Raw genomic sequence first — 11,239 nt, 5'->3', positions numbered from 1 at the left:
GTGGTTGTACTGCCCAGGAGTGGCGGCACGGGAGCCCTGCTCGCAAGCTGAACAGCTCGCAGGTGGACAGATGGATTCTTCTTCCATGGAGGATTGTCCTAGCCCTTATCTTCAGTGGGTCACCATTGTGACCGGCAGGAGTGCAGCTCGCAGAGTCCGAGTTGCCTCCACAGTCAGACAGCTGCTGTTTTGTAGCAGTGACGATGGCTGGAGACACTCCGTTGTACACTACTGGCCATTAAAATTGCTACACCAAGAAGAAATGCAGATGATAAACGGGTATTCATTGGACAAATATATTATATTAGAACTGACATGTGATTACATTTTCACGCAATTTGGGTGCATAGATCCTGAGAAATCAGCACCCAGAACAACCACCTCTGGCCGTAATAACGGCCTTGATACGCCTGGGCATTGAGTCAAGCAGAGCTTGGATGGAGTGTACACGTACAGCTGCCCATGCAGCTTCAACTCGATACCACAGTTCATCAAGAGTAGTGACTGGCGTATTGTGACGAGCCAGTTGCTCGGCCACCATTGACCAGACGAATTCAATTGGTAAGAGATCTGGAGAATGTGCTGGCCAGGACAGCAGTCGAACATTTTCTGTATCCAGAATGGCCCGTACAGGACATGCAACATGTGGTCGTGCATTATCCTGCTGAAATGTAGGGTTTTGCAATGATCGAATGAAGGGTTGAGCCACGGGTTGTAACACATCTGAAATGCAACGTCCACTGTTCAAAGTGCCGTCAATGCGTACATGAGGTGACCGAGACGTGTAACCAATGGCACCCCATACCATCACGCCGGGTGATACGCTAGTATGGCGATGACGAATACACGCTTCCAATGTGCGTTCACTGCGATGATGCCAAACACGGATGCGACCATGATGGTGCTGTAAACAGAACCTGGATTCATCCGAAGAAATGACGTTTTGCCATTCGTGCACCCAGGTTCGTCGTAGGCGCTCCTGTCTGTGATGCAGCGTCAAGGCTAACCGCAGTCATGGTCTCCGAGCTGATAGTCCATGCTGCTGCAAACGTCGTCGAACTGTTCGTGCAAATGGTTGTTGTGTTGCAAACGTCCCCATCTGTTGACTCAGGGATCGAGACGTGGCTGCACGATCCGTTACAGCCATGCGGATAAAATGCCTTCCACCTCGACTGCTAGTGATACGAGGCCGTTGGGATCCAGCATGGCGTTCCGTATCACCCTCCTGAACCCACCGATTCTATATTCTGCTAACAGCCATTGGATCTCGACCAACGCGAGCAGCATTGTCGCGATACGATAAACCGCAATCGCGATAGGCTACAATACGACCTTTATCAAAGTCGGAAACGTGATGGTACGCATTTCTCCCCCTTACACGAGGCACCACAACAACGTTTCACCAGGCAACGACGGTCAACTGCTGTTTGTGTATGAGAAATTGGTTGGAAACTTTTCTCATGTCAGCACGTTGTAGGTGTCGCCACCGGCGCCAACCTTGTGTGAATGCTCTGATAAGCTAATCATATCACAGCATCTTCTTCCTGTCGGCTAAATTTCTCGTATTTAGCATGTCATGGTGTAGCAATTTTAATGGCCAGTAGTGTATTCACCAGCGCATCCTGCAGCTGGTAGAGCTGACCTTCCATCGGTATCTGTGATGGAGAGGCAACAGCCTAACTCTGTGAGTGAGTGGGAGGAAGGCGAGTGTTTTATAGTAGTCTAGTCGATGACGTGATTCCCTTCCCCCCCCCCCCCCCCCTCTTCCCCCCATACAGGTGACCGACTGTGTTCCCACTTTCCGATTCCGTCAGCGCTCTTGGATGGCCTAATGTTTGACTTCAGGGGTTCACAGCGTTTCTTTATGCAACGTTTGAAGCTTGAAACGTGTTCTTGTGTCATCACTGCTGATGTCATTTTCCAAAATCTTTGAGAAAGTAAGTTATTCTATGATAGCGTCCCAGCTAAGTAACAATAATATCCCCAGCAGTTCACAATTTCTCTACTGAAAATGCCATTTGCATTTTCACTCACTAAATTTTACAGGCATTACAAAATATAATAACGCTGCTTGGTATTTTCTGCAACCTATCGACGGTGTCTGACTGTCTGAATCACATTATTCTCCTAGTTAAATTGAAATGTTATGGGCTATATGGTGTAGCCAGCCAGTGTATAGTGTCATATCTAACCAAAAGAATGCAAGAAGTTGTAATTCAACCAGTATGGTCTGGGAACGTAATAATGACTGCGGAGAAATCACAAATGGGGTTTCCCCAAGCGCAGTCTTAGGTCTACTGTTGTTCTTCATTTATGTAAACGAGCCCCCGTCTAATACACAACAAGCATAATTAGATTTCTATTCTAATATCTTGTGAGTAAAGCGTTATCGCTTCATATTAGTTTTATACATGACGTGCCAGTTTTATATGTTTTATTTCTGATGAAGGCACACTAACAAGTAGGCTGAAATTGCTTTAATTTTATCTTGTAACGGTCGCTGATAACGTAGCCATGTTTAAAGCTTTAATGTTCTTAAGAGTATCATTGACTGGTTTTCTGCGATTGGTCTCAATCTCAATTTTAAAAAGACTCAACATGTTTTCTTCACATCTAGGGTTACTACACCAATGACACGTGTAGCATATAGTGAGGCCATAATAAATGGCAAGGAAACTTCATAAACTTTTGGAGTCCATACTGATGAGAATTTAAACTAGGAAAATCACATTTCGGAGCTCCTAAAACGACTTAGTTCAGCCACATTTCCACTTACAAATCTTGGGGAGATACAGATTATTAAGTTGACACATTTTACATATTTTCATTCAATAATTTCATACTCTGTCGCATATTTAAAAAGGTAAAATGTGTTAGGCCTAATCTCTCCAAAGGAATGCCAAAGCAGATTTTTTTACATGCGTAACAATTCACTGTTCAACCCATCGACGTGTCTGCAGTTTAAATCGCGGTTTCCTCTGCACATCTTCGACGGTAGCTAAAAGAGCTATTTTAGGTGAATACATTTTGGTAAACAAACTTTGGGTTTTGCGCATCAGATGTACAAGACAACCGGCGCTGGACGCCGGGGCGGTCCCAAATCACGTTGAGGAATGCGTTAAGTTCCTTGTGATGTGATCCTACATTTATTGGCATGACGCATTTGGCAGCAGGCTACAGTCAATCATCAGGAACCTGTTACTTACAAATCAGTTGTTACCTACAGCTTCCTTTGGAGTGGGAAAAGATATTTTGCTAGCTGTTGCACTGAGACTATATCCCGAAAAATTGTTGCTGCTGTCCGGAAATATTTGTTTTAGTTTGCATCATTATGTGTGTTGCAGTAATATATCGTTATCTGGTCACAGAACATACGAACTAACGTTACAATACTTCACACCTTCTCACAAAAATTCTCACTTTAAAAAGATTCCCATTGATATATGGTGATCTAGTTAATGATAAGGATAGTTGGGGATGCTTATTCAATAATAGCAAAGTTAATTATGGACTTCTTCTCCCATAAAAAGGGAAAAAAATCTGAAATAAGATCTGAAGATACTGAATAAATACGAGTAGCTATTTTCCGTTTTTGAATTGCTCTTTTATTATCTCGAACTGATCAGTTTCGGGCAGTGTCGAGCATCTTCAGATATGTTAAAAGATACAAGAATGAATGACCATTGGTTTCTGAACCGTAAAATTACTACTGGTTCACCAAAGGTTATTAATCTCAATCAATACACAAAATGTAAAGTGGAAGTAGGTGCCAAGGAATAACTGGTGAAATTACACACAATTTTCAGTAACACTCTTTATTCAAATTTGGTGCAAGACTTCTCGATATTAAAAAAAAGCTAACAATCATTTAACAAATAAGTCACAATTTACGCTAGGAAAGGGCTTTTAAATTATTAAATTATTATAAAAAATTTCACGCCAGTAAAAGGCAAGTACAGGCAAGCAATTTAACGTATACAACGCGACGCTGTATAATATTTCAAGCTCAGCTAAATTACAGGTGAATTTCACTCCATTCATTAAATGGCGCAGAATCTAACTTGTCTGCAAGATATAAAGACAATGCTGTTTACAAAAGTTCTCAAAACAGAAAAACCAAAACGCATGAGTCATGCACACGGGGGGACACTCACAGTTAATAACATTAACATTTCCAAAATATATAGAAAGACAAATTTTACAAATTTCTGCCAGTTAACTTACGGCAAGCACACACGCTCGCCAGGTAGGACTTGCGAACTTTTACAACATTCTCCTTTCAAGGCAACAATTTCTACCCGTAATGAAATGGCAAACTTTTGCATGGCTAGAAAACACACTAATAACCAACTACCTGTATAAAACACATAAGCACGTTGAGTAAAAGCCTTAAAAGGTATTGAATTAGAAAAACACACAACAGTTTTTGTTGACTAGAAACAATACAAAAAATCCACTACGGCGTACATTCACAACCTTGCCTGATTATAGCCAAATATACATAAACACAAATTAACGTAAGTTACAGCTTACAGATGAGCAGGAATTCGTTATGCAATTGACTATTTCTTACCACGAGGCAAAAGAAATTTTTCTTTTTTCTTAGAGTACCTTTTACAAGTGAGTCTAGTAATACTAGTTATGGCAGGCGAGAGAATAGATCAGGTCTTAGTGCCTTGCATTTTAATCAGTACAGTCATTGGTGCCTTAGACTTCCACAGTCATGGCAGAGGCCAACAGTCGAATAAACCCGTAGGTAAGCTAGGAGGGGAAAGAAGCAATCCAAACCACAGATTTACTCTGACCCCCCCCCCCCCCCCCGCCCCTTTCGTCCTCAAAAGGGGACAAACGGACCACCCTTTCTAATATTACCATCTTCCCGCTGGTAGGCAGACGAGAATGAATGGCGGGAAACCCCCAAAAAATATGGCTGGTATAATTAACAAGAATAAGTAAATAAAAGACTTCATAAAATCTCTTAACAACCAATAGTCAACTTCTGGTGCGTTACGACTCCCAGGACTGAACCAACGCAGCAGCTCCAAATGCTCTGCCGAGCCGCCCGCTCTCAGCCGAACGCAGGAAGGCGCGCCGATTTTCAGAACCTCCTCGCCAGTCGACAGCATACGGCCGAACTGCAGATTAGGCCCCTTGAGGACCCACGCTCAGGAAGATTCCTTTCGCGACGAGCAGTTAACGCCCCATACCACGGAATTTGCAATAATCCTCTGGTCACCACAGTCCTGGGTTGAAATTAAATGGAGGATCAATGGGGCCACCTCTATCGGTCTGTTCGCGCCGTGCATCTTCTACCGAGAAACGTAGCGCATCTGGTCACGGTACTGGACTCGGCATGGCTGGACGTCCCTATTTGTACCTTCCAGCTCCTCACCGACGTCTTGCAGCGGTCCGCGCTGCAAAAAGTGGTTAATCGGGCTTCTGACATCTTGTCACATTTATGTGACTGGACAGTGTATAATGTATATTAACACGTGTAGAGAACACTCATTTACAGTATAGGCTTTTAAATTTTAATGTGTGACGACAGTAAACAAGTTTGGATTTAGTTTATGACGGTGAAACAGTGTTCCGTTAAGATTGATTACTCAGTAACTACAAGAAATGGTATGTTATACAAAGTTTGTCGTACGAGGATCACTCCAAAAGAAATGCACACTATTTTATAAAAAATACAGTTTTCATTCTGCATGTGTGAAAGTTTTATAGTGTGTAGATACATCTTTCCCGCTTGTTCTCAAACTTAGTTCAACCTGTTCCCGTGAGTGGCGCCGTCACAGCATGTCTTCAAGATGGCTGCTACACTTGACGTTCGTCAGAAGCAACGTGCTGTCATAGAATTCCTGTGCTGTGAAAACGAGATAGTGGGAAACATTCACAAGAAGTTGAAAAAGGTGTATGGAGATGCTGCTGTCGATCGCAGTACAGTTAGTTGGTGGGCAAGCAGGTTACGTGATGAAAGCGGGCACGGCAATATTAAGGATTGTCATCGCAGTGGCAGGCCTCGTACTGCACACACTCCAGACAATGTGCAGTTAACGAATTGGTGACCGCTGACAGACGCATCACAGTGAACGAATTGTCACGCTACATTGGTATAGGGGAAGGAAGTGTTTGCAGAATACTGAAAGTGTTGGCGTTAAAAAAGATTTGTGCCAGGTAGGTTTCCAGGATGTTGACAGTGGCTCACAAAGAAAGAAGAAAAACGATATGCAGCGAACTTTTGGAACAGTACGAGAATGGTGGGGATGAATTTCTAGGAACAATTGTGACAGGTGATGAAACATGGCTCCATTATTTTTCACCAGAGACGAAGAGGCAATCAATGGAGTGGCATCATGCAAATTTACCCAAGAAAAAAAAATTCAAAAGCACACCTTCTTCCGGAAAAGTTATGGCTACGGTGTTATTCGATTTCGAAGGACTCTTGCTTGTGGACATCATGCCGAGTGGAACCACCATAAATTCTGATGCATATGTGACTACACTGTAGAAACTTCTAGCTCGACTGAGTCGTGTTTGACCACATCGGCAAAAGCAGGATGTTTTGCTGTTGCACGACAATGCACGGCCACATGTCAGTCAAAAACCATGAAAGCGATCACAAAACTCGGATGGACAACACTGAAACACCCGCCTTACAGTCCTGACCTGCTTCCATGTGACTATCATCTCTTTGGGAAACTGAAAGACTCTCTTCGTGGATCAAGGTTTGAAGATGATGACTCCCTTGTGCACGCTGCCAAACAGTGGCTCCAACAGGTTGGTCCAGAATTTTACCGTGCGGGTATATAGGCGCTGGTTCCAAGATTGCGTAAGGCAGTTGAGAGGGATGGAAATCATGTGGAGAAATGAAAATATTGTTCCTAAAGGATGTATCTACACACTGTACAACTTTCAAACACGTAGAATAAAAGATGGATTTATGAAAAATAGTGTGCATTTCGTTTGGAGTGACCCTCGTATAATTAGATATAACTTTTTTATGTTTTAATATTGGAAATACAGTATTAGAGCGTAGTTGTCATTTATTTTGACATTTTTTAGGGATCTGAAGGTGGTCGCCCCTGCCCGAAACCGATCAGTATGAGATAATAAAGCAATCGACAGACCCCGAAATGAGTGTTATTTCTACAACTAACGATCATGAGTGGCCTTGCACCGAGAAGTATTTCCAGCTTCGATAAAATGCTGAATAAGTTGATAAATATCGAATACTCCCATTGTATAACATTGGAGACAATGTAAATGGGCTCGTACAAAACCTGCCTGTATTGTTAAGTGTATGTATTATCGCAGGAGTTTAAGTATGTATTATCTTACCCATTGAAGAACCTTCGGGATGTAAACAACTGTAGGAGAAATAAAATTTTTACAGATTACTCTAAACTGCTAGGGTACCTGCGCCGCTGAGGCAAGCGATACATGATGCTTACACCACTGTCGACGGAAACAGGCGTCTCCAAGGCAAGAAAACCAGACTATAAGTCACGCGCAATACCTTTAAAAGATCTATCGTTCTCTCTGGCACGAAAACTGTTCAAACCTCTATATGGAGTTCAACGCTCGACCTTGACTCTGAGTTTCAACAATGGGGCACTAGTTTTTTTATTTTCTTTCTTATTTGTCCTTCAGCGTGGCTGCACTATTGAAGCAATCGATAAGTACACTATTTAGCCTTGAACAATTACTCTGCTCAGGCGTCACTTGTGCAACGTCCATGTAAACTTCCGAAAGGATATAAAAACACGACAAAAATCACGTCTGTTGAATGTACCGTCATCCCACAATTTCGTGTGAAAGTTATGTCACTTGTCTCCCACAGATTTCATATTATTGTGCAAAAATTATAAAAAAATTCCGTAAAGCGATTGGCTGTGTTTGTCTTACTGATTAATGATGTTTATTTTTTTTATATTTTTATTTTGCCTTTGGGTTGCAAGGACCATACAGCCGACAACAGTTACAAATTCCAAGGAAACATAATCGCAAAAAAGGGAACTAGCACAAAATTACGAAGTTAGCATACAAAACACTCTTAAAGTAAAGTAAAAGCGCAATTAGGTTCAAAATGGCTCTGAGCACTATGGGACTCAACTGCTGAGGTCATTAGTCCCCTAGAACTTAGAACTAGGTAAACCTAACTAACCTAAGGACATCACAAGCGCAATTAGACAAACACCAGACAGCCGGCAGCAGTGATGACAGTGACACTGGAGCAGAATTACAGAATTGTGACAACATGCATGTGCTCTTATAGTAAAAGACAAAACATGAAAGGTCAAATACCGTATATCGTACAATAATAACAACAATAGCTGAAGAACAAAATTGCAGATAACATCATATAACGAAGTGATAAATGTAGCTTACAGACAGACGTATTTAAAAATAGCCAAAATGACAAACACAATAGCACCAACGGCATGTACAATAATGCCAGTAGAGCAGTGATATAAAATTCACAAGAGAGCAATAATGAAAATTTAATGTACAAATGGAGGCTGTACGTAAACTAAAGCACAAAATTATGCACCTGATTACGAACCGGGCTCATGCCATGTGGAAATGAAGACCTCGGCAATTCATAAATGAAATTTTGATGCCGGTGGCTTTCAAATAGTCTATGAGCAAGTTATATTTATTAAAACGGAGGAGCAAAGAGGAAAACTGGTAGGGAAGGGAACCTTTCGCAACTAATTTCTTATACAAGTCTGATTATTGGAACATGGCAGTACGGTGTGGTTAAGATCCACTACTGCCGTTCCATCCTTATCGCAGTATAATAATAATGGCGTGTGACGAGGGCCTCCCGTCGGGTAGACCGGTCGCCTGGTGCAAGTCTTTCGATTTGACGCCACTTCGGCGACTTGCGCGTCGATGGGGACGAAATGATGATGATTAGGACAACACAACACCCAGTCCCTGAGCGGAGAAAATCTCCGACCCAGCCGGGAATCGAACCCGGGCCCTTAGGATTGACAGTCTGTCGCGCTGACCACTTTTTTTTTAAAACTCATTTTGTTCGTTTTCGATCGTTGCATCTGCTCGGGGCGGACGTCGCAAGACACCCGTTTCAGTTCGTCGTTGATCCATCAGTTTTTTTTATAACAAAGGGCAGCTAACCCTCTGACCGAACACGCTGAGTTACCGTGGCGTCACCACTCAGCTACCGGGCGCGGGCCTTATGGCAGTGTCCAGACGTGACAATCTTCTACAGATATACGTAGGTGCTCGGAGTAACACCCGTGTCCTAGCCTCACGCAAATGATGGAAGTCACATAACATTTACGAAACTGCGCCGAGGTGAATCATGGTAGAGAAGAGATGTTTGGTAGTAGGGCCGCCCTTGTAACCGGCCTTCTGTAATACTCCTCTTGGCAAGGCGGTCAACAGTTTCATTACGAAGAATGCCATGAGGTCCTGTAATCCAGAGTAACTGAACGGCAATGCCCGGGGTCTGCGCGTCTGTTGTGGTCGCCAAGACGTCCAGAACATACCTGTTGGTCTGTTTATCAAACGTGGGATGGTGCAATTTCTGCAGCACACTTTGAGAGTCCGTAAGTATCAGGACGAACTTGAATGCCCGGGTACCATAATGAATAGCTTCCCTGATGGCCAGTAACTCCGACAGTATGGAACTTCCTGGCAGATTAAAACTGTGTGGCGGACCGAGACTCGAACTCGGGACCTCTGGAACTCGGACGCGTAAGGCAAAGGTCCCGAGTTCGAGTCTCGGTTCGGCACACAGTTTTAATCTGCCAGGAAGTTTCATATCAGCGCACACTCCGCTGCAGAGTGAAAATCTCATTCTGGAAACATCCCCAAGGCTGTGGCTAAGCCATGTCTCCGCAATATCCTTTCTTTCAGGGGTGCTAGTTCTGCAAGGTTCGCAGGAGAGCTTCTGTAAAGTTTGGAAGGTAGGAGACGAGGTACTGGAAGAAGTAAAGCTGTGAGGACGGGGCGTGAGTCGTGCTCGGGTAGCTCAGTTGGTAGAGCACTTGCCCGCGAAAGGCAAAGGTCCCGAGTTCGAGTCTCGGTCCGGCATACAGTTTAATCTGCCAGGAAGGCAGCGCACACTCCGCTGCAGAGTGAAAATCTCATTCTGGAAACTCCGACAGTAGATAGAAGATTTATATGGAAGCGCAAATATTTGGTAGGCGCCTCTAGAAGGGAAGAAGAAGGCGTATCCGGCACCCACCTCCGATTCAGAACCGTCGATATAAATGTAACGTACGGCGCCCATTGTATCCAGAGACAATGCTCCACGTCGCGAATGATGTCGCTTTCCGTTCAGAAATCGGACGCTATGTCACTGGACTGGAGTGGAGAATAGACTAAACGAAAACGGGGGAGTTTTGTGTTCTGTGGAACGAGTGGAAAGACATGGCGCCATTTCTCGTAGCTGCGAACCAGTGAAGGAGTTCTGATCATACGTGGTCCATGAGGTGCCTGTGTGAGTCTCCAGAATGGAACCAATGCCTTAAGACAATGATGTTTAGGAAGCTCGTTGGTCTTTATTTCATGCGCTCCTTGTCACTATTCATCTAGGGGAAAAGAGATTACGGACATCTTATCGAGTTGAAAGCAATCTGAAGTGGAACAGCTGGACGCGTGATGTTGCTCCGCGGGTCGTGCGTCGTCTCCGAAACTATCACCGGACTCTGAGAACAGTGTAGGCAACCCGTGTAACACAAACGCTGTGCGGTTAGTCTGGCCTCACGGTGCAGCCAACACGCATGCCGTGTGGCGGCGAACGAGGGGTGCGGTATTCCAGTAACGGCCCCGTCCGAACCGCGACGGCAGCGGACAACGCAACTGTCAATTTCCTGTCGCGGATGATGCATCGCTACCTGGAATTAATGTACATATAGATTCGCTAGAGCTGTAAAACAGGGTTGTGGCATCTAACAGGGCTGTGCTTGTGTGTGGCAGTATATGTTTCAAAAAGCTGCCAGAGTTAAAAACACTTGAACAACAGCACAGTGATAATTACAGCCACAAGACCTCACAGAAGGTACCACAACTCTGCTACAGGCATTGCATAAAAATATGGGAAAACCGCCAGAAATGTGTGCTTGAATATAAATGCAGACTGGTAGCCAAGCCTGCAGGTTGTGCTGTTGTATTTGACCACGAAAGTCATCTGTGTAATTGGTAGGAGCACGGGGCTCACAACCCGAACCACACGCCACTGTTAAGCACTAATGTAGGACTGGGT

The 11,239-nt window shown here is 43.9% G+C and overlaps 1 non-coding gene across 1 annotated transcript; it reads left to right on the top strand.

Annotated features, from left to right (window-relative positions):
* The first annotated feature begins 9,991 nt into the window (after window positions 1-9,991).
* On the top strand, window positions 9,992-10,066 carry Trnas-cga. The gene has a single exon. It is a non-coding gene; the product is annotated as a tRNA-Ser (tRNA).
* Window positions 10,067-11,239: the final 1,173 nt, after the last annotated feature.

The sequence above is a fragment of the Schistocerca piceifrons genome, chromosome 8, assembly GCF_021461385.2.
Source record: "Schistocerca piceifrons isolate TAMUIC-IGC-003096 chromosome 8, iqSchPice1.1, whole genome shotgun sequence".
Lineage (NCBI taxonomy): Eukaryota > Metazoa > Arthropoda > Insecta > Orthoptera > Acrididae > Schistocerca > Schistocerca piceifrons.
Note: the sequence above shows the minus strand (reverse complement) of the source record. Positions and strands in the feature narration are given on the sequence as shown.